General features: G+C 41.4%; 1 long non-coding RNA gene across 2 annotated transcripts in view; it reads left to right on the top strand.

Annotated features, from left to right (window-relative positions):
- LOC122436921 overlaps nt 1-23465 on the top strand; it is an 85465-nt gene that overhangs the window by 17655 nt on the left and 44345 nt on the right. Inside the window, exons 2-4 of one of the 2 annotated variants that reach the window (XR_006268155.1) lie at nt 3111-3118; nt 3671-3823; nt 13291-13596. This is a non-coding gene — a long non-coding RNA (uncharacterized LOC122436921). Of the gene's footprint in view, nt 1-3110; nt 3119-3670; nt 3824-13290; nt 13597-23465 lie in introns of those variants that run through there. The other variant, XR_006268156.1, reaches the window with a different exon arrangement.

Below are 23465 nucleotides of genomic sequence, written 5' to 3'. Positions count from 1 at the left end.
ATGTTGATTTTAGCTCTGAACAGTGATACCATTTTTCATTTCTGTGTCATATAGTATTTACACAGCTCAGAAATGATGGCAGCACCCAAATATTCATTCCTGTCTCTATGACAGCCTGCCTTCCAGAGAATGGGCATTCTAGGAGTGGACCTGTGTGAGGACAAGGCAAAGGGCAGCCTGGGGAAATTACCCTTCATTGAGAAGTTAATATTTGTTTCTTTTTTAAAAAAAAATTTATTTGGCTGCCTTGGGTCTTAGCTGTGTCATATGGGATCTTTGGTGTGGCATTCTAACTCTCTAATTGCAGTTCTGGGCTCTGGAGCACATTGGCTTAGTGGTTGAAGTGCATGGGCCCAGTTCCTCTGTGGTGTGTGGTATCTTAGTTCCTTCACCAGGGTTTGAACCTGCATCCCTTGCATTGCAAGGCAGATTCTTAATCACTGGACCACCAGGGAAGTTCCGAGAAGTTAACATTTGTCTTTTACCTTAAACCTTACTACCCTTTAAGTTAGTTCTGACACCATTTTGCAAATGGTGAAGCTGGGTCTCAGACGGGAGCAGTAGCTTGGTATGTTTGAGAAACATATTCAAGAGATATTTTTGAGCAGCTACTATGTGCCAGGCACTGGACTGAGTGCTGAGAATTCAGAGGTAGATAAGCATGATAGATGTTGGTCCTCGCGAAGTTAATACCCTGCTGAGGCAGAAAGGGACGAAACAGATGAAAATAAAACACGTCCAAGTAGTGTGACTCTGTGCTGCTAATGGCAGGGTTGGGATTCAAACGAGAGTGTGGAAACCTTCAAATCCCAGACTTGTTTTGGGTTTCTTTTCCTGCTTTGGCGGTGTCCTTGTTTTATAATGCTCCTTATTCTGGTGACTTCCTAGGGACTGCTACTAAAAAATCCCCCTAAGTTTCATTTTTCTTAACTGTAATAATTGGAAGTTGATGTGAGGCTCAGCTGAGAGCATAAATGAAGAAGGGCTTTATAAATATTAAGAAGCTCTCCAAAGGCTGGTTTTTCATTAACAAACAAACATGTTCTGTGTGCTTAGTCATGTCTGACTTTTTGCAACCCCATGGGTTCTCTATCCATGGGATTCTTCAGGCAAGAATACTGGAGTGGGTTACCATTTCCTATTCCAGGGGATCTTCCTGACGTAGGGATTGATGCATCCTGCATTGGCAGGTGGATTCTTTACCACTGTGCCACCTGGAAAGCCCCAACAATCACCTGTCTAAACCTTTTCAATGGATAGCTGAGCATTATTCAAAATAGTATGAGGGTGATAGCCAGAGTGAGATTTTTCTTTGCATGATATATGCAACAGAGGCTTCTAGCAAATTAATAGCCAAATAAGATTGGAAAAATTAAATATAAGGATTTACAATCTGTATAAAATTTAAGTTAGTTTTCTAGTTTTTCAACCTTCTATTAGTTACAGTGAGCATTTCCTTACAACATATTTATCACAGAAGTATTTTATTTACCAAATAAAAGAAAAAGAAAAAAGCAAGCATTAGGTATTTTATCCACTAGACTGAAAGCAGGGAACTCTGTATTTTAAATTCTCCAAACCAAACTTCTCTCTCCTTTTCTTTTAGGTGAGACTGTTTTTGCTTATAAATTTTGATCCCTGACCACAGCCTGATTCCAAAGAATCTATCCTATGCACTTTGTGACAAGTATAAATATCTAGGACATGGCCAGCCTTCGTTTTTTAGAGGTGTTGCTTTTTATTTAATTTACTTCCTGACCTGTTTCATGGTCATTATCTGATAGCCTACAATGTAATCTCTACCTTCAAAAATTTTAGCAAAACCATGACATTTTTCTCTGTTGCCCTGAGCTCTACAGTTAATAATACCTGGGACAGAGTAACTGTTCAATAAATGATAGTTATTGTTAAAATAATAATAATAATTACTATTGTTATTATTATTGCATATGTATTTTTATTATTGCATATGTATTTTTTCATTGCATGTGTATTTTCAGAATGGATAGGTAGAAACTGGAATGTAGTAGGCCCCCCCCAAAAAAGAAACCAAATAAAATCTGTGAGTAGAAAGCAACTTAAAAAAATTGTGTATCCTTTTAGACCCTCATTCCTAGCCTGTTTTTTCCTATGTTACACAGGGTTCCAACATGTTAAATGTTTAGGTTATACACAGAGGATTAGAAATAACAGAATCTTCCTATAAGGAAAGAAAGAAGTTTGTGTATTTCTATCTGCCAGATACTGAAAGGTTATCAGTGTTCTCTTCCTGCTCATAATAGAATCAGAGCTGACTTTGACCCTGGCTCTTCCCATCATTGGCAGAGTGTTATTTGGGATTGCATGTCACCAACCTCTTTTATTTTAAAGAATAAAGTGAAATAAAATGTAGTCGCTCAGTCATGTCTGACTCTTTGCGACCCCATTGACTGTAGCCCACCTGACTCCTCTGTCCATGGAATTCTCTAGGCAAGAATACTGGATTGGTTTGCCATTCCCTTCTCCAGGGGATCTTCCCAACCCAGGGATTGAACCTGGGTCTTTCACATTTGCAGGCAGATTCTTTACCATCTGAGCCACCAGGGAAGCCCTTAAAATGAAATAATTGTTATGAAAAAATAATAACACCAATTTTATGGTGATAATAATATCCATGCCATAGAGTTATTAACAAGGAGAACACACATTTGCCCCGCTCTTTATACTGCACGTGACCTTCATCTACATGCTTACTGTAAATCCCCTAAGAGCCCTGAGCAGTCAAGGTGTGAATCCCCACTTGACCAGTGAGCAAAACCAGGCCTGGGAGTGAGTAATGCCTCTCCGGCTACATTGCTAGTTAATAGCCCTGCTGGGACTAGAGCCCCAGCTCTCCTTCCTTCCGTCCACTTTGTTGCTCTTAAATGTAATTATTACAACCATCAAGTACAGTAGAATATGGCTTAAGCAAGGGGATTTCCATCCTCTATTTCCCAAGACTCTTCAATTTGTTTGATGCATTTGAGTTAACAAGCACCTCTTCAGTGCCTAATACATCAGATCCCATGAGAACTTGGGGTGATGAGTGTGGAAGAGAGAGAAACATGCTAGACGCATGCCGGTCTACAAAGGATCCCAGGTTTAGTGGTGCATGAGGACATTAACAGATGAAAGAAAATTAAAAAAAATTCAAATGGCTTTTATAATGTAAAATTACAACAAAGTGAGCATGGATAAGACTCATATATTTCCCTAAATCTGATTATACAAAATTAAGTTATTTTGTTATTTCGTTTTTGAGAAGCAAGGCCATATTCTGGTGAGCAGGGTAGGGTTTTCTTTTGAAGAGAATAATTGATTCCATTGTCAGTCATTCTGGGAATTGTTATTCCTTGGAGAGAAGATGGGTAAAATTTTGAACTCGGTCAAGATTTTGGCTCAGACATTGAACTGGCGATGGAGGATTGAGACAATTGTGATAGTGGTATGAACAAGAATTGGGGTGGGGCATCATATTAAGATGAATAATGGCCCCCAAAGATATCAATTCCTAATCCCTCTGACCTGTAGATCTTATCTTACTTGGAAAAAGAGTCTCTACAGCTGTAATTAAGCTAAATCTCTTGAGATGGGGAGATTATCTGGGATTATCAGGGTGGTTCTGAAATTCAACAACATGTATTCTTTTAAGAGCAGGCAGAGGGAGATTTGAGGACAAACAGAAAAGGAGGAGACAGTGTGATCTGGAAGACTGAGACTGGAGTGATGCAGCCACACATCAAGGAAGAGGCCTTCTTCAAGGAGCCACACACCAACGAGAACACCTTCTCCCCCAAAACCTCTGGTGGGAACATGGCTCTGCCTCCACCTTCATTTTGGTCCTATGACACTGATTTTGGACTTTTGGCTTCCAGAACTGTGAGAAAATACAATTCTGTGGGTCTAAAGCTACAGAGTTTGTTATACCAGCCTTAGGAAACTAATACGGGGCTTAGAGGATAGTCAGCTGCCCTTGGCCAGGCAGAGGACACACATTTGCAGTGTCCCAAAGCTCCAGCTTCACTGGTGCCAATGATGGCAGTTGCAGCACTGGTCCAAGTGGTCCAGAGATGCAAGGGGATTCGGGAGCAGCCAATATCCACGGCAGCCTCAAGGGGGTGGATATGAATTCCAGGGCCATTATCAGGGATGAAAGGAACATAGGACTCCTCTTGGACTGTGAGGAGAGTCAGGCCTTTGCAGGGATGGATAGGGGGCATCAGTGTTCACCGCCGATAGAGAGCAGGGACTTTGGGGGGTGATTCAGCCTGGAGGCAGAAGAATGTGTAAGGGCAAGGACAGGCCCATCCCTCACACTGGCAGGGCCTGTAGCAGGAGTTCACATGGAACCCGTACACCATATGTCTAAATATTTAAAAGTTATAAATCAACTCAATAAACTATTAAGCAATATATTTTGAAAATATATTTTGAAATTAAAGCAACATGTTATGTTTTTGAATGTAGTCTTGAAACTACATTTAAAATGTAGTTTTTAAATGAGTAAAAGTTGGCAAAGTATAAAATATGACTGAATTTCATTGCTATTGAATATATCTGAGTGTTCTGTTGATGAGCCAAAAATGTTTGGATGCGTGACAGACATACACAATTCATAAATTTTGATGTTATTATTCCATAAAATTAATTTTCTTGCCTCCACTTCTGCAAAATTAGCAATTATGCTTTTTAATCTTCATTATGTAATGCCCTTTTTTATCTTTGATAATATTCCTTGCTTGCAAGTCTGCTCTGTTTGAAATTAATATAGCTACTCTTGCTTTCTTTTGATAGCATGGCTTAAAAATGCACAAAATAAATGAAAAAAAGAGAAAGAAAACAAATAAAATGAGGCCAATGATAATTTTGCTTTCTGCCCAGAGGAACTTTTGGTGCTATGATATAAGGGTGAGAATTTTAGTCAGACTATGATAGTCTCATGGAATTCAGGAGTCAGAGATCAGAGTTCAGGGAGGTGGACTTTGCTGGAATTTGCAGAGGAGAAGACCAAAGGGGAAGGAACTACACAGAGAAAAAGCTCCAGAAATCTGCACGGGTTTCTTTTGAGTCTGTTGTTAAATATTAAGCTGCACACACACAGAGGGAAGCTATGCAGCCATGAAAAGAATGACTGGCGAGCTGTAAGCAGAACAATTCCTAAAGCTCTCATAGTATTGAGAGAGATTTGCAACCAGAGCAGAGAGATCCCATTGAACACCTAAGACATTCAGTAAATACCAGAAGGATCATCTCCTATGAGAAGTCCTAGACAAGCCACAAATCAAAGGCTTCTCTATCAAGCTTAAGTATAATCTTAAAAGGATCAGGGTGATCCATAATTTATTTAGCTGCCTGTCAGAACAAAGCTGACACTCTTTATAGGAGGACAACAAAATCCAGCACACAACAATGTACAGGATTCAATTAGAAATTATTAGACATGTTAAGAAGTAAGAAAATGAGATAATAATAAAGGAAAAATCAGCCAATAGAGACAGGTCCAAAAATGACAGATAATAGAATTAGCAGATAAGATCTTTGTAATAGCTATAATTTTAAGTATTTAAAGGAAAACATGGACACAATAAATACTGAAATGGAAGACTTTAAAAGAACAGTGAAATAGAACATATAGGTGAAAAATACAATCTTTTTTTTTACAATGAATTTTAAACAAAAAATCCACATCTAGTGGGATAACACAGATCGGATGTTATGGAAGACACATCTCTGAAACAATAAATTATCTGCCTTAGTTTACTTGGGCTGCCATAATGAAATGTCACTGACCAAGTGGCTTAAACAACAGAAATTCATTTTCTCATAGTCCTGGAGGCTAGAAGCCCAAGATCAAGGTGCCTTCAGTGTTGGTTTAAGGTGGAACTGCTCTTCCTAGCTTGCAGATAGCTGCTTTATTACTGTAACCTTGCATGCCCTCTTCTGCCTGTGTACATACAGAAGAAGAAGAAGAAAGAGAGAGAGAGAAAGAGAGGGAGAGAAAATGTCCTGTGATGTCTCTTCCTTTCTTATAAGAACACGAGTCCTTTGGATTAGTACCAATCCTTATGACCTTATTTAACCTTAATTCCCTCCTCTGAAGGCCTTATCTCCAAATAAGTCACATTGGGGATTAGGGCTTCTACACATACATTTTCAGGGGGCACAATTCTTTCTACAACAGTATCCAAACTAAGGCACAGAGAGGAAAAAAATGCTTGAATGGAAAAGACAGAACCCCTATTAACCTTAGGAGATGCTGGGTAAAGGATATACAGGAACTCACTGTACTATTTTTTGCAATTATTCAGTAAGTCTAAAATTATCTCAAAATAAAAAGTTAAAAATAAATTTCCCCACAGAACAACAACAACAAAAACATCTTACTGCCCAGATGGCTTCACTGATAAGTTCTACCAAATATTTAAGAAAGAAATAGTAGCAATCTTACATAAATTCTTTCTAGAGGAAGAGGGAATACTCTCCAACCCACTTTATGAACCTAACATTACCTACCCTGACACTAAAACCAGCCATAGATATTACAAGAAAGGAAAATTCAATATTAACTTCCCTTATGAATACAGATGCAAAATATTAGCAAAAAATTAGCAAATCATGTCCAGCAATATCCTGTATTTATTCCAGGAATACAAATTTTATATAACATCTGAATTTAGTTAATGTAATACATGATGTTAATAAAATAAAGGAGAAAAGAATATGAACATTTCAATAGACACAGAAAAAGCATTTGACAATATTCAACACCTATTCATGATAAAATTTCTCAGCAAACTAGGAACAGAAAGAAACTTTTCTAACCTGATAAAGGTCATTTACAATAAAACCTCCAACTAAGACCTCATACTTGAGGTTAAGAATGAACACCTTCCCCTATGCTCAAGGATGTCCATTTTCACCAGTTGTATTCATTATTTTACCAGAGACCCCAGAGAGTCAATAATGTAAGGTGAAAAAAGGCACTTAGATTGGAAAGTGAAAGTCACTCAGGGGTGTCTGACTCTTTGTGACCCCATGGACTGTAGCCTGCCAGTCTCTGTCCATGAAATTCTCCAGGTAAGAATACTGGAGTGGGTAGCCATTCCTTTTTCCAGGGGATCTTCCCAACCCAGGGATCGAACCTGGGTCTCCCACATTGCAGGTGGATTCTTCACTGTCTGAGCCACCATGAAAGTGGCTCAGATTGGAAAGAAAGAAGTAAAACTGATTTTATTTGTGGATGACATGATTATTCATGTAGAAAATCCCACGAAAACTACAAAATCTCCTAGAACTAAATGAATTTGGCAAGGTCATTGGATACAAGTACAATATGCCCAAAATCAATTATATTTCTATATAGAGCAAGAGACAATTGAAAATGAAACAAAAAACCACTGTAATTTAAAGTAGCATCAAAAAAAAGGAAGTAAAATAGGTTTATTTAGATATGTGAAAACTGTAAAACATTGGTGAGAGAAATTAAGACCTAAACCAGTAGCGTAATATACTATGCTCAAGAATCAGAAACTCATTAGTTTAAAGTCATTAATTCTCTTTCAAATTAATCTACAGATGTAATGAAACCCCAATAAACATTTCAGAAGAATTTTTGTAGAAATGGACAAGATTATTCTAAAATTTACATGGAAATGCGGAAACCTAAAGTAGCCGAGACACTTGAAAAAGAACAAAGTTGGAGAAGTTGCCATAACCTGATACCAAGATTTATTATGAAACCATGGTAATCATGACAGAGTGGTATTGTTGCAAAGATAGACATGTGGGTTAATGAAACATAGTGCAGTCTAGAAGGAGACCCACAAACAGAGATATAGCCAGAGAAGAGTGACCCAAGCAGTGATAGTCATTCAATTGCAGGCAGACACTTTACCGTCTGAACTACCAGGGAGGCAGCCAGTTATTGAATACTACTATTCAAAATATCATTCAAATATCCAATATCACTTTTTTTAATGGATGCTATATAAATGTGGACATTTTTCTAAGCCAGAGTTTTAAAAAATTTCTATTATTTTCATGTGAACACCAAAGTGATTTAATTATACATATATATATATATATATATGTCCACTCTTTTTCAGATTTTTTTCCCATATAGGTTATTACAGACTATTGAGTAGAATTCTTTGTGCTGTACAGTAGGTTCTTATTATTTTATATACAGTAGTGTGTATATGTTAATCCCAAACTCCTAATTTTTCCCCCTGCCCAAACATTTCCTCTTTGGCAGCCATAAGTTTGTTTTCTAGGTCTATGAGTCTGATTCTGTTTTATGAATAAGTTAATTTGTATCATTTTTTGAGAGTCCACATATAAGTGATATCATATATTTATCTTTGTCTGACCTACTTTAGTTAGTATGATAATCTCTAGGTCCATCCTTATTGCTGCAAATGGCATTATTTCATTCTTTTCATGACTGGATAATATTCCATTGTATATACCTACTGAATCTTTATCCATTTCTCTGTTGATGGACACTTAGGTTGCTTCCGTGTCTTGGCTATCGGAAGTAGTGCTACAGTGAACATTGGGGCATGTGTGTCTTTCCAATTATGGTTTTCTCTGGGTATATGCCCAGGAGAAGGATTCTGGATCATATGGTAGCTCTGTTTTTAATTTTTTAAGGAACCTCCATACTGTTCTCCAACGTGGCTGCACTAATTTATATTTGTACCAACAGTGTAGGAGCATTTAGTTTTGTGGACTTTTTAAATGATGGCCATTCTGACTGGTGTTAGGTGATAACCCCGTTGTAGTTTTGATTTGTGCTTTTCTAATAATTAACAATGTTGAGGATCTTTTCATGTGCTTTTTGGGCCATCTGTATGTCTTCTTTGAAGAAATGTCTGTTTAGATCTTCTGCCCATTTTTTGATTAGGTTGTTTGTTTTTCTGATATTGAGTTTAAGTCTTATTTTTAGATCTAGGAATTTCAATTTTTTCCCACTATTTTCAATAAAAAAACTGAAAGACTTTCTCTTTGATTTTTCTTTTCCTTTGTTCTTTTTAGCTTTTGTATTTTCTGAATTTCACTTTTTGAAATTTCTATCATGATCACAACTTTTATTCATTCTCAATGATATATTCTAAAGGATTGAAAATAAAATTTAATTGTATTTAATGTATATATAATTTGAATATTCTCATTAAAATGTAAAAATAAAAACAATATTCTATGTTTTTCAGAAATTTTATTTTTCTGATATAGTCAAACTGAAAGGCAAACTACAAATTGTATTCAGTGAATATCAAACTATAAAATATTTAAAGGTAAAACTTTTTGAAGTTTTAAATAGGGATATTTACATATTTTAATGAAAGCAAAACTATCAAAAAATAGAACAGTCTATGGCCATTTAGATATCCTTTTATAGGGCTATTGTCATTTCACTAATGTTTCTTCTAGACTTGTATATAAGAAGCATTTTTATTAGCAACTGAATTAATATTACAGAGTTTTCCTTAGCTACTGTGACTATTGGGTTCATTTGTAAATACCTTTGAAATTATGAATTCAAATGTTATAAAAGAAGAGCATTACTAGAAACCAATAGTTTACAATATAGGAATTGATGGCAGTCAGGCTCTCTGAATGACAGTTAATCTGTCTTTTGTCCTCTCTAGGCAATTTGACCCTTCAGTTTTCTCCTTTCTCAGAAGGAGGGTGGTTTCCGATATTGGCAGCACAAATTCTCACAGTTCTTGGACCCAGCTGCTCTTTGATTCAGGGACAGAAGGAAAGAGAGGATGCCTTTTCCTGGACCTAGTAAAGTGTTAGTCCAGGGATTGGCTGTGTTACCGGTGGTGCTGTGCCAGTGCTAAGCCCCAACCTTCTGTGTGTGTGTGTGTGTGTGTGTGTGTGAGACACTCTAACCCACAGGCCCATGACTAGGGTCCCTCTTACCCTGGACTAAGGGTGGCTCTGGGCAAGCCAGCCCATTGAGGCCTCTCGAGCAGTACACACAGGCTCTGTAGAGCAGAAGTGTATAGAAACAGAGAACGGTATAGCCCCTTAAAAAAAAACACTCAAGATGATTCCTAAATTCCTTGCTCCCTCTGTGCTTAGCAGAGCTGTCTGTGTGCTATTGAGCTCTCATCTAACTTGAACCAGAGAAATTTCATTTTTAATCAGTTTTCTATATTGGACTTTAGCCCATGATTTTATTGGGAAACAAGTTTCTTTTACTAAAAAAAAAAAAAATGCAAAACATGGAAAAAGTGATCTGGTCCAATTACCACTCCACATTCCCTTTCTAATTAGGAAGACTGAGGCCAGAGAAGGACGGTGACTGTCCAAGCTGATTGTCCAACAAGCTGCAAGACCCAGACCAGAAGCCAGGTGCCCAGACTGCCTGCGTGTTCCGCTTCCTCATGCCCCATGGAATCAATCAGGGATGGGATAAACAGTGTATTACTGTGTTGATCTCAATGAAGAATTTCTGTGATCTGTTCAGTCTCTTCCCAGAGCTGGCCTGGCCCTTAGTGGGCTAGAAGACACTGTGTCCTTTCCTTAAGGTTTTGGAGGCTATTGCTGAAATTGGAGATCTCATGCTCATATGTGCTCTTGGCTGACTTGTCATTTTTCTATTGCTTATAGATTATATGGTGGGAAAACAGCAGGCACCAAGTTTGAGCTTGATCCTATTCCCTTCCTGTCCATATCTGGGTCTTTTCCTCTCCATTCCATCCTATATTCATCTGAAATATTTATTAGTATCTTCTATGGGCCATTTATCACAGTGTAGCATCTTGGAGACATGGTTGGCTTTCATCTTTCTTTAATCTACTTCCTTGTCTTCCTTGTCCATTGCATCTCTCATCTGCATATGTGTTTGTGTCTCTCTGGGTTTTTTGGTCAAAGTGTCTCTCTCTTTTTCTTCCCCTTTTTTCCTTCTCCCTTCCCTTTTCTTCCTCCTTCTCTTGTATTGCTACACCTTTCTTTGTTTTTATTCCCTTATTTTTTGCGGTTTTTGCTCTCTCCTTTTCTGACCATTTTTAAAGTCTTTATTGAATTTGTTATGATACTGCTTCTGTTTTATGTTCCATTTTTGCTTTTTTTGGCCACGAAGCATGTGGGATCTTAGGTCCCTGACCGGGGACTGAACTTTCATGCCCCTGCATTGGAAGGTGAAGTCTTAACCACTGGACCACCAGGGAAGTCCCATCTCTTTCTTTTTCTATTTAGTTTCTCTCACTTTTCCTCTGTCTTTTGCTTCCCACTCTGTTTCACCTTTGTTTCTTCCTGCATCTCTGAGCTGGCGTGTCTGTCTCCTTTGTCTGCTGTCAGATTCTTTCTACAGACTCTGTGTGTGTGTGCTTGTGCACAAAGTGGGAGGCTGCAAAGGTCTCTTGAATTTCTGCTTTTCACGCAAGTCCATGAGAGGACACTGAAGCCACCCCATTTGTTCAGCCAATTTCACAAGATTTTCCTTTTCTGATTATTTGATTATGTAAACACATTTTAATCCCACTGAAAAGGAGCTCTGGATCTCACTGGGCTTGTGCATTGGACTAGCAGGGAAGAGATTTTTTTTTTTCAGGTTGTAAGGAGACCTGCCTTAGCTTTAAATACTACATGTTATGAAAATAAGTTACTAGGCCAAGAATAATCTATGAGGGTTTCATAGACAAGGTAATATTTGGTTTGGGTCTTGAAGCATGAATAGGAGTTTTCCAGGAAGAAAAGGGAGGAGGGTATTATTTATAGAGGAAATGGCACAGAAGGATAAGGTCTGGGAGACTGAGAACATGGTGTATAAGAGAATGAGGCTGGAAAATTATGTTGGGGCCCAAACCTGGGGACTTTGAATGCTAGGATGAGGAACTTGGTCTTTTTCCTGATGGCCATGTGGAATCATAAGAGAGTTTTAGGCAGGCATGTGGCAGAGTTAGTATGGTCAATGACAGAGAGGTACTGAGACTAGAGGCCTAGAGAACAGGGGGAAATTGAGGCAGTCTTCCAGGTAAGAGAGGATGAGCCACAGTGATAATATTCCTTCTGAGTATACCATGATTTTTCTTAAATATGTCTCCATCTACTTGCCTGAGGGTTTGTATTCATTAAAATTTTTAATGAGCCTGTCCTATGTACTCAGGTGTGAGGCATTAGGGGTGTGGAGATAACAAAGACATGATTAAGCTCAAGTCTCAGGGAGATCACAGTTGAGAGGGAATATAGACACATCAACAGGTTTCTTCATAACCCTTCTTTATGAAAGGACAGAGTAAGTAACAAGGGGATGTGGGAGTCCAAGGGGGGAACCTAACAGTAAGGGAGAAGGCTAGTCAGGGTGGGTTTCCTAGGAGAAGTGAAGCTTTAGTTGAGCTAGATTGGCCCGCATAGTTTTCCAAGTGTAGTCCCTAGTCTAGAAGCACCAGCATTCCCTAGGAAATCATGAGAAATGCAAATCTTGAGGCCCATCCCAGGCAGAAAGAATCAGAAACTGGTTATGGGAGCCTGACTATCTGTGTTTTAACCAGTCTTTGAGGTCTGCTGAAGTTTGAGAACCACTGCTCTAGGTAAGAGAGGAGGAAGTTGCCCCAGGCCAAAGAAACAGGTTTGCAAAGGCAGGGAGATGGTGGATGGCGGGCTGGAGGGTAGGGCCACTGTGTGACTGTGCAGCAGAGGAGCCTGCAAGGCTGGCTGGTACAGACAATGGAGCTGTGTGGATTGTAGGGATGGGAAGCCACAGAAGACCTTTGGAGAGGCATAGTCAGGTTTCTCTTTAGAGTCAGTGTGAGCTAGGCATATGTAAAGCAGGCACTCCATCAGCATCCTTCATCTAATGCCTGGGCTCCAGATCAGGGAGGTCAAACAAAGGCTCTTTTCTCTTGCCAGCTCTGGTCCGTCAGTAGCATCTGCCTGAGTACTGTGTTGAGGAACATCCTGAAGTCAAATCTGGGATGTAGAGAAATGAAGTGTGTGACTAGGTAATCCCAAGGTAGGCATGGCCGTGAAGCTGTAGAGGGGAGGATGGGTTGGCTCATGTGGCCTCTATTAAATTTGAGTTGTTTTTTCCAGATAATTAACACAATGAAAATGAAAACACATGTTTTTCAGAACTCATCTGTACTCAGGAAACCCAGCGTTGCTCCAAGTCAATAGCTGCTAGAATCAATTCTAAATTATGAGAAGTAGAGTCCCTGAGGGACACAGGACTCTCTCCTTTTCATAACCCTCCACAATGTAAACTCCTCCTGTTTCTTGACACAACGACTGAATTTCTACCATCATGGTTTTCTTTAGGGCCAGGCAGCTCAGTTCTCTACAGAACAGAAGATGCTACAGAAGAGGAATCAGTTCATCAAGAACACATCATTCAGCCAGCCACATCAGTTAGCCACCTGCCACATGCAGGGCCCACATCTTAGGAGGGGAAGGACATGCACTGTTCAGTAAGAAAATGCAATATATATATGTGTGTGTGTATCTATATCTATATCTATATTTAAGTACCCATGTTTTAACAGTTTGAACTGTTTTAACTGGAATGTTTCCTCAAATGCCTGATGTCATTGTCTTTTGAAACTAGTATACAGAATATAATAAATGATTAGCTGCCCCTCCTTTTTGTTCTTGGATGGCCCACTATTAGAAATATTATTTCTTACTGTGTCCTTCCTTCAGATGCATGGAGGGCTCATGGTCACAGCCCCAGTGCTCCCAGGCCTCAGTACTTCTTTGAATGTCTGTATTTTTAAAGGCTTCTTTCTCCCACCTTCTTCTTCGCTTTCTACCTGGCCTTCATTTGTTGCCAGTGTTTCTGCCTTCAGGAAAGGGTAACATTAAAGAAAGCTTTTCCATCCAAGTAGCCCTCATGTCACAGAAGCCTGAATGGGTGCCAGCTGAGAGGCCTGGAGCACAGCCCCAAGTGCCCTTCTCTGGTGCAGAATGGATCTGAAGACTTGCATTTCATGCTTAAAATTTATGCAGTCTTAAAATTCCAATCCATAATATGCAACATCTGGGTTTGTATTAATGAGCGAGTGAGAGTTGCTCAGTCACGTCTGACTCTTTGTGACCCCATGGACTATATAGTCCATGGGATTCTCTAGGCCAGAATACTGGAGTGGGTAGCCTCTCCTTTCTCCAGGGGATCTTCCCAACCCAGGGATCGAACCCAGGTCTGCCGCATTGCGGGAAGATTCTTTACCAACTGAGCCACAAGGGAAGCCCAAGAATAATGGAGTGGGTAGCCTACCCTTCTCCAGTGGATCTTCCTGACCCAGGAATCGAACCAGGGTTTCCTGAATTGCAGGCGGATTCTTTACCAACTGAACTATCAGGGAAACCCTTGTATTAATGAAGATATTCTTAAATCAAATAGCATTTAAATTACTTACCAGTAAGCGAGAAGGATGCCTCAGGTATAGGTCCAGTATTTATTCTGTAACTTTGCACAGTCCTCTGCCCCCCACTGAAACTCCAGTACTTTGGCCACCTCATGCAAAGAGTTGACTCACTGGAAAAGACCCTGATGCTGGGAGGGATTGGGGGCAGGAGGAGAAGGGGACGACAGAGGATGAGATGGCTGGATGGCATCACCAACTCGATGGGCATGAGTTTGAGTAAACTCTGGGAGTTGGTGATGGACAGGGAGGCCTGGCATGCTGCGGTTCATGGGGTCACAAAGAGTCAGACACGACTGAGTGACTGAACTGAACTGAACTGAACTGCCCCCCACGGTACACCTCTGTGCCCTGGAGTATATCTGTGCTACAGGTGGGAGACATGGCTATGGGAATGAGCAAGGGAACCCTGTGTGACATTAGCTAAATAACCTCACCACTCTGAGTTTGGTTTCCTCATCTGTATATAGAAGCAGAGAAGACAAGAAGAAATAAATCATGTGGCACAGACCCTGGCACACATTAGGCCCTCAACGGTTGTTGTTCAGTCACTCAGTCATGTCTGACTCTTTGCGACCCCATGGACTGCAGCACACCAGTCTTCCCTATCCTTCAGCATCTCCTGGAGTTTGCTCACTCACATCCACTGAGTCGGTGGTGCCATCCAACGATATCATTCTCTGTCGTCCTTGTCTCCTCCCGCCTTCAATCTTTCCCAGCATCAGGGTCTTTTCCAATGCGTTAGCTCTTCACATCAGGCCCTCAATAAATTTTAGTTAAGTCACACATCAAGGAACCTGAGTCATGTTCACCACAATATAAATTAATTAGTCTTAACACACACTTCAGCACGGGAAGGAAGGGACTGTTGAAGGGTTGCCTTGGATTTTTGGATAACCGCCGTGATTTACCCTTACTGTAAGTTGCTGGGATCTTGCTGTGAGGACATAAAGGAAGGAGGGGTTCATTCCTACTGGGGGACCCTGGATGGTTTCAAGGAGATGACACTAGAGCTGGATCTTGCAGGGTGGGTAGATATTCAACAGGCTCATGGTACTGTCAGCCACCTAGGATGACTCTTCTCTTGCTCCCATACATTCCCTGGCTCACCTTCACTGAGTGACCAGCCCCAGCCCCAGCTGGGCATTGTTTTAGTTCTGATCAGAATATCAGAACATCTCATTAGAATATCTCTACCATGAGAGCTTATCAAAGGGACCGTGAAGGCCATTCCGCTCTGCCAGTTCTCCTGGTAACAAATCGGCCCACCTGATGTCATTTCCCCTGTAACTGGCAACCTCCCCCTCTCCCCCTGAAGTGGACATTGCCACCATCTGCCACACATGGTGGGGTGTCGCTCTAGGACCTTGCTTCAGACAGCTCAGCTTCCCCATCCATTAACCCACAGGTGTCTCTATCACCGACTTCAGACTCTTTCTTCTGTTTCTAGGCTCTCTCTTCTGTCCTGAATGTAGGCCTGTGGGGTGCAGCCCAATACTCATGACTGGTGAACAATGAAATTTAGGACTGGGTAAATGGGTTCGGGTATGAGCCTGGAGGGTCCTGCCTGCATTAAGAAGTTTAATTTTTATTCAGTTGGCCATAGGGAGCCATTGAGGACTTTTGAGATAGAGGTGAGTTAAGAACTACACATGAGAATGATCATTAGAATACAAGCCTCCTAAGGACGGATCCTGCCACCCGCTATGTGATTCTGATAATGCCTGCAGCAGTATCCAGTACAGTTTAGTGTCCAGTAACTGACATTTGAGTGAATGAGTGATAGAACCACTATGGCAGCAGGCATTTTTAGAGGACATGCCAGGAGGCAGGAGAACCTGTTCAGAGGCCACAAGTGCTGGTCCTCAGGGGCTGGCAATGGGATGGGTACAGGCACAGCTGCGGGAAATGCTGGAAACTTCTCCCTCCTGTCCTTACACTTCCTGTGGGGCACTGACCACTCTCTGAATTCAGAGAAAGTTTAAGACAGCAGAATCCCTGCTGACAGTCCCAGCCTCATGTTCTTCCAGAACCTCTGTTCCCCTCTGCTCCCCATTCAGATTGGAACACGGTCCAGGCACGCTCTAGAGAGGAAATGGTTATTTGCATCTGAACATGAAACAGCATTTTCTGAAGCTGCAAGCAGGGCCCAGCTGGTGTGAGCTGAGTTTGCTCACAACTGCAACCAGCTTGTTTTAATTTGGGGCAGGGGGAGGGGGTGAGACTTCATGAGCCAGCTTCCCAGTGGGAAGACACTCATACACACACAAACACACACGCAAATGCAGCAGGCCTGTGGTCCTGGCCAGTTTGGCTGAGGAGAGGACTTCCTAGGGAGAGGCAAGGAAGGACGGGAAAGGGTTGTCCAAATGCATTCTTCTCAAGCCCCAGGGGAACAGCTGCTTTTGGACACTGGATAAAACCACTGGGGCTGGTTGGAAGTGCCCCGCTGGTCCTGGAGCCACCTTACAATGCCAGACACCAGCTGAGCACTAAGTATTTTGTCAGATGCTTTACTTGATGGTTTTCTGCAGAAGGCAGGTGGAGGGAATGCTGGAGAAAGAAGTAGGCTGGTTGCCAAGGCCTTAAATTGATTTGAAAAATGATAAATGAAAGTTGAAAAAGTCACTGAGGTGAGACTTCAAGGACCCTCATGAGAAATTTGTTGTCCCAAGTGAGACTCAGCCTTATCCTGCTATCTAGTATCTGAACATAAAGGCTGGACACAAGCATAGAAACAAACACGCAATCAGAGCAGATTGTTTCCTGTTATCACCCTTTTTCTTCCCCTCTTGCTTTCCTCATGTCTTTAATCCCCTCTTGATGCTAACAGTCCAGATATGGTCTGCAGAGGGTTGTTTGTCCCTGAGTCCTCTGACCACAGTCCCCGTGGTGGGTATTTGTTCACGAGCAGAGGCAGGAGACTCTGGGGCCAATGGTGAAACTTCTCAGGCTGCCAGTGAAGGCAGTGATGAGAAAGCCCTCTCATGGGGAAGTGGGCAGCGTGATATTCTGGAAATATCTCAAGCTTTAAAATTTCACAACTATGAATTTAGTCCTAGTTCTACCATGTAGGCAGACAGCTTAACTTTCCAGGCTAATTTCACCACAAACTTGTGAATTGGGTATAATGACCCCTCATCCAGACTTAGATAATGAATTTACCTGACATATAACTATAATAGCTAATATTTAGCTCACAGTACTAGGTATGCTAATCACTTCAATGAATTAGCTCACTTGACTTTTGCAATAACCTTAAGAAGGACAACAATTATCCTCATTTCATAAGCCCAGGGAGGTTATGGGCTTTGTCCTAGTAAGTGGCAAAGGTGGGATTTGAACCCAGGCAGTCTGACTCCAAAGCCAGTGTTCATCACCATTACTCTATGCTACCTTCTGGCACTATGGTGTGCACAATAAGAGGGGCTCAGTGTTGCTTAGGTTTCCCTCCCCTAACTTCTCTCTTCAAGGAGCCAGGAGTCTTGCAGAAAGTTCTTTGGCAATAGTGGAGCAGTTCTCTCTGTTAATTAGGTGTTTCATTTTACTGCCAGCCTTTTGTTTTCCCCCTGGAGATCTGGAAGTATTTCCAATAAATTGTGTTTCAAGGAAAGAAATAGAAAAAGACAGTGAGTAGCCCCAGGTTCGAGACTACATGGTTTCTTTGGGCAGGAGAGAACAACTGGGCCATTGTCTGTAGTAATAGGACTTCCTGGGGAGGCAGCTGTGGGCCTTGCTCCCTGATTGTTTTTTTTTTTTTTTTTAGCAAAGACCAAATTGACTCCCTTTTCATCCCTTCCCCTTCGGTCAGTAGTGTATTTTATTTTCATGTGGATGACTCCTTATTCCCACAAAAGAAATTAAAATTTTGATTCTGGACTTAGCATAGGGATGTGGCAAGGGCTTGCTTGCATCTAGAGAGGGACTGAATATTTTGGAAAACCTGCTTTTGTAGAACTGAGAGTTTCCTTCCAGTGAGCATGCTGGGATCTTCCCATTCCTGCATCTTGGAGAAAAGCCTTAGCATTCCAACTCTAGATTAATCAGCATGGCTTATTTAGTTTGATGATGATCTTGGCCCAGAATATTCAATCCCTTGCCCTCTGGTTGTGTGTTTAACATCTCATGAGCCAGGAGCAAAGGGGAGAGTTGGGGGGTGGGTACTGGTGGTGGTAGAATTGGGCCTGGCCTCTGAGTGACTGAATTTGAGTTACTGTCCCACTGTATACCAGAATATGTGATGTTGGCCAAGTTGCTTAACTTCTTCACTGTATCTTCCATGCCTACTGTACATCCCAAATCCATGGAATGATTCGATTGGCATGCTTAAGACAGCCTTAATCGTATATGGTTCTCTGTGGAATGCCATTTCCCTTCTGGCCATTCTAACCTAATTGTCAAATCTCAGTTCAAACATTATCTGATTCATGGTAGGTGTTTGATGTGTTTCCTTATAGGAGATATTTATTATTTTTCTTGGTTCTAATCTTCTTCCTTCTCTGTCTTATCAATCTCTAGATGGCAGAGTTGGCTTCCACCAGAGGAGCTAAAAAGATAAGACAAATCACTTTCCCAGTGTTCTTTGCATCTAGTTTTCACCAGCCAGACAAAATCACCCAGACTTTCTTTAGAAGCTAGGGAGGAACTGGGGATACTGAGGATGACTGGTTGCATAGTTACAACTTTCTTCATTTCTGCGATGTATTGCAAGGGCATAGTCATAGTAAGAGCTTGCTTTCAGTTCAGTTCAGTTGCCCAGTTGTGTCCAACTCTTTGCGACCCCATGAACCACAGAACGCCAGGCCTACCTGTCCATCACCAACTCCCGGATTCTACCCAAACCCATGTGCATTGAGTCAGTGATGCCATCCAACCATCTCATCCTCTGTTGTCCCCTTCTCCTCCTGCCCTCAATCTTTCCCAGAACCAGTCTTTTCAAATGAGTCAGTTCTTTGCATCAGGTGGCCAAAGTATTGGAGCTTTAGCTTCAGCATCAGTCCTTCCAATGAATATTTAAGGTTTATTTCCTTTAGTATTGACTGGTGTTATCTTGCAGTTCAATGCACTCTCAAGGGTCTTCTCCAGCACCACAATTCAAAGAACCAATTCTTTGGGGCTCAGCATTCTTCATGGTCCAACTCTCACACCCATATATGACTATTGGAAAAACCATAGCTTTGACTATATGGGCCTTTGTCAGCAAAGTGATGTCTCTGCTTTTGAATACACTGTCTATGTTTGTCACAGCTTTCCTTCAAAGGAGAAAGTGTCTTCTAACTTCATGGCTGCAGTCACCATCCACAGTGATTTTGGAGCCCAAGAAAATAAAATGTCACTTTCCACTTTTTCCCCTTCTATTTGCCATGAAGTAATAGGACTGGATGTCAGCACCATAACTCAGTCTTTAATAGGCCATTCCACCATTCTATCTGTTAGACTCTCTGCTTCTGAGTGATTGAGTTCATAATAAAACTCATGGTTCTGAGCTCATTGTCCCCCTTCTCTCTGTAAAATGAGTTCTTTGATAAGAAGCAATGTTGTGATGGATTCCATGATGGAGAAGAAGACATTCTTATGCTTATAGATGGAGATGTTGACAGGCAGGGAAGTCAAATTCATATACATGTTGTTATCTGCTAAAGTGAGGATAAAGTACCTTCATGTGATCAGACCATGTGACCGAATGGTCTCCCCTGAAACAATGTTATATCTGAGGCTCAGCAGTCGTCTCTGCTGGTGCTGTGTTGAACACATGCACAGGTTCAATTACATAGACTTCTGTGACCAGTGTTGATTTGGCCACAGGACTACTCACCTCCATGTCTGCGACTGTGACTGTCTGATTATTGAGTGTTCCTTTGTAGTAGATAACATAGTTTTTTTGTTTTTTTTTTTTGGGGGGGGGAACATCTTTTTGTATCTTTTTTGTGAACATTTTTTCATGAATATTTTTTGTGAACATTTTTGTAAAGGCAAATTCTTTACCAGTTGAGCTACCAGGGAAGCTGTGAACATCTACACAGACACAGATAGTCTCCTGTTGTGTGCCCATTCTGAGAGGTCCATCCACAGGACTCCTTGATACCATCCTTTAATCTTGTTATTTTCAATACCCCACCTACCTGGGCATCTTGATCACCTTGGGCCTCCTCAGTAAGCTCCAGGTTTTTACCTAGTGTAAACTCTGCAACTTGGTGGGAGGGGTGTCTACTTTGGCTGTTCAGATGCCACTTAGTTTAGAATCTAATTAATGGAGAACCTGGAGGTAAAGAACAGATTCTCATTTTTCCCAGTTGAGTTTCCCATCCTAGCAGCCGGGTTTTCAGAAAGGGAAGAAGGCCAAGCACAAGGAAAGTTCCAGGCAGCCCAGCAGGAGGAGAGGTGAGTCATTTACTTCTTGAGGAATTCGGTTCGGTCATGTCCCATTAATCTGGCTTCATCAGGAAATGAGCTGTGTCACTTAAGTCAATTTTCCAATAACCCTTTCATATGTCAAATTTTATGTAATCATTTTGGGTAGAAGTCTTTCTAAACCAGTTGCATGCTTCTCTGCCTATTTCAGTGGAGGACCCTGCCCATTTTCTAACCTTTTCTTGAGGATACCGGGACCATTACTTTATCAGTTTATGGTTTAGGAAGAATAAGGGGCTATTTGCCCCAGTGATGATTTACCCCACCCTTGTTGTGGGTTCTGAGTTATTCTGCCTACTGTGGTCATTTTGTTTTCATTCTCACTTCCTTGTGCTCTTTGAGGGCTGTATGACAAGGTAGACAAGAAAGGGCTCTGGAATCATATCTGAGCTTGAATTCTAGCTTTTCCATTTATGTGTCTGGGCTCCAGGGTCCTCAAATGCACTACAAGTTTAAGTACCTTGGCTCTGATCATGTATCTAGAAATCTGTATCCCTCAGTATCATTGTGAGGGTCAGTTCAGTTCAGTTCAGTTCAGTCACTCAGTCGTATCTGACTCTCTGCGACCCTATGAATCGCAGCACGCCAGGCCTCCCTGTCTATCACCAACTCCCGGAGTTTACTCAAACTCATGCCCATCGAGTCGGTGATGCCATCCGGCCATCTCATCCTCTGTTGTCCCCTTCTCCTCCTGCCCCCAATCCCTTCCAGAATCAGGGTCTATTGCTAATGAGTCAACTCTTCGCATGAGGTGGCCAAAGTACTGGAGTTTCAGCTTCAGCATCAGTCCTTCCAATGAACACCCAGGACTGATCTCCTTTAGGATGGACTGGTTGGATCTCCTTGGGGTCCCAGGGACTCTCAAGAGTCTTCTCCAACACCACAGTTCAAAAGCATCAATTTTTCAACACTCAGCTTTCTTCACAGTCCAACTGTCACATCCATACATGACCAATGGATAAACCACAGCCTTGACTAGATGGACCTTTGTTGGCAAAGTAATGTCTCTGCTTTTTAATATGCTATGTAGGTTGGTCATAACTTTCCTTCCAAGGAGTAAGCATCTTTTAATTTCATGGCTACAATCACCATCTGCAGTGATTTTGGAGCCCCAAAAAATAAAGCGTCAAGTACACAGCAAAAGGGAAGGTTTGATGCTGTCAAAACACCTAACACATTGTGGCTTCTTAATAATGTTTCTTGTTCTGCAATTTTCTTACCATCTCAACTTTCTATGTCTAGACTGCAGAGGGTCACCTATGAGCTTCAAGGATTATGTTGCTATTGTCTTTTCCACTCCATCTCCAGCTGCCTAGGGCCTAGCACTAAAGCTGGACACAGTGTAGGGGTTGGAATGTCTTTCTCTTCATCACATAGAAGCATGCCAGCTCCTCAGGGGAAGTGAAGCTCCTCCTCATGTAAGTTCTACAACCAGATTTGCATGTGAAGGTCTTGGGACATGTAGCAATTCTGTAGTCTTTGGCTCTCTAAGTATCTGGAATGCAACAGTCAAGTTCTACCTCCAATGCTGTCCCCAAGTTTTTCTGTTTAAAAAGTGAAATGCATCACTGCTCAATACTGAAAGAAAAAGGAGAAATAATTTTCTTATTAAGCTATTGACAAGCTCCCAGAACTATAAATAAAAACCATAGAAATGTTCTGTTCTACATTCTCCCCCATCACACACACACACACACACACACACACACACACACACACACACGTCCTTCCCCTCAGAACCACTCTTGCCCTTCATGCAATTGGTAAGTCATGAACAGCAAGTGGGAAATTAGGAGTGAGGGTTATGCCATATAAATTTCTTTTTAAATTTTAAGTTCCTGGAGCCAAGACCAAAGCCGCATATTGACAAGGGTAGGGCATGCCTCTGACAGCAACCTCCTGCTAGGCTTCTAGAATGCTGATTCATCTTCTTGTGCAATGAAGACCTCTCCAGAGAGAAAGGAAGGGGAGGGAAAGAAGCAAAGGAGATCTCTCACTTATAAACACTTAGTATGTGTCAGGCTGTATATATGCTGTTTCATTTAATGCTGACAGTTATTTTGTGTGGTAGATATTATCATCCACTTCTTTCAGACCAGGTGAACAGTTTTAGAAGCTGAGTAACTTTTCCAAGTTATGACAGCTGATATAGGAAGAGTTCTATTTGGTGGATGCTAGAATGTTAAGTCACTCCAGTACTCTTGCCTGGAAAATCCCGGATGGAGGAGCCTGGTAGGCTGCAGTCCATGGGGTTGCGAAGAGTCGGACATGACTGAGCGACTTCACTTTCACTTTTCACTTTCCTTCATTGGAGAAGGAAATGGCAACCCTCTCCAGTGTTCTTGCCTGGAGAATCCCAGGGACGGCGGAGCCTGGTGGGCTGCTGTCTATGGGGTTGCACAGCATCGGACATGACTGAAGCGACTTAGCAGCAGCAGCAGTAGCAGCAGAATGTTAGGTGGGGCATCTGCCTTGAGATACTCTCTCCCAATACCCCCCCCCACCCCAGGGCCCAGAAGGTTAGAAAAAGGAAATAAATAGGAAAACTCTGATGTAGGCTACTAAAATTTTTTTTTTTGATAGAATCTTAAGCATGGCATACCAGAATACAGGAATGACGGTTGTAATTTTTTTCAAATACAGAGCATTTTGAAATTTACA

Source organism: Cervus canadensis, chromosome 2, assembly GCF_019320065.1.
Source record: "Cervus canadensis isolate Bull #8, Minnesota chromosome 2, ASM1932006v1, whole genome shotgun sequence".
NCBI lineage: Eukaryota > Metazoa > Chordata > Mammalia > Artiodactyla > Cervidae > Cervus > Cervus canadensis.
This window is presented reverse-complemented; position numbering and strand designations above follow the sequence as displayed.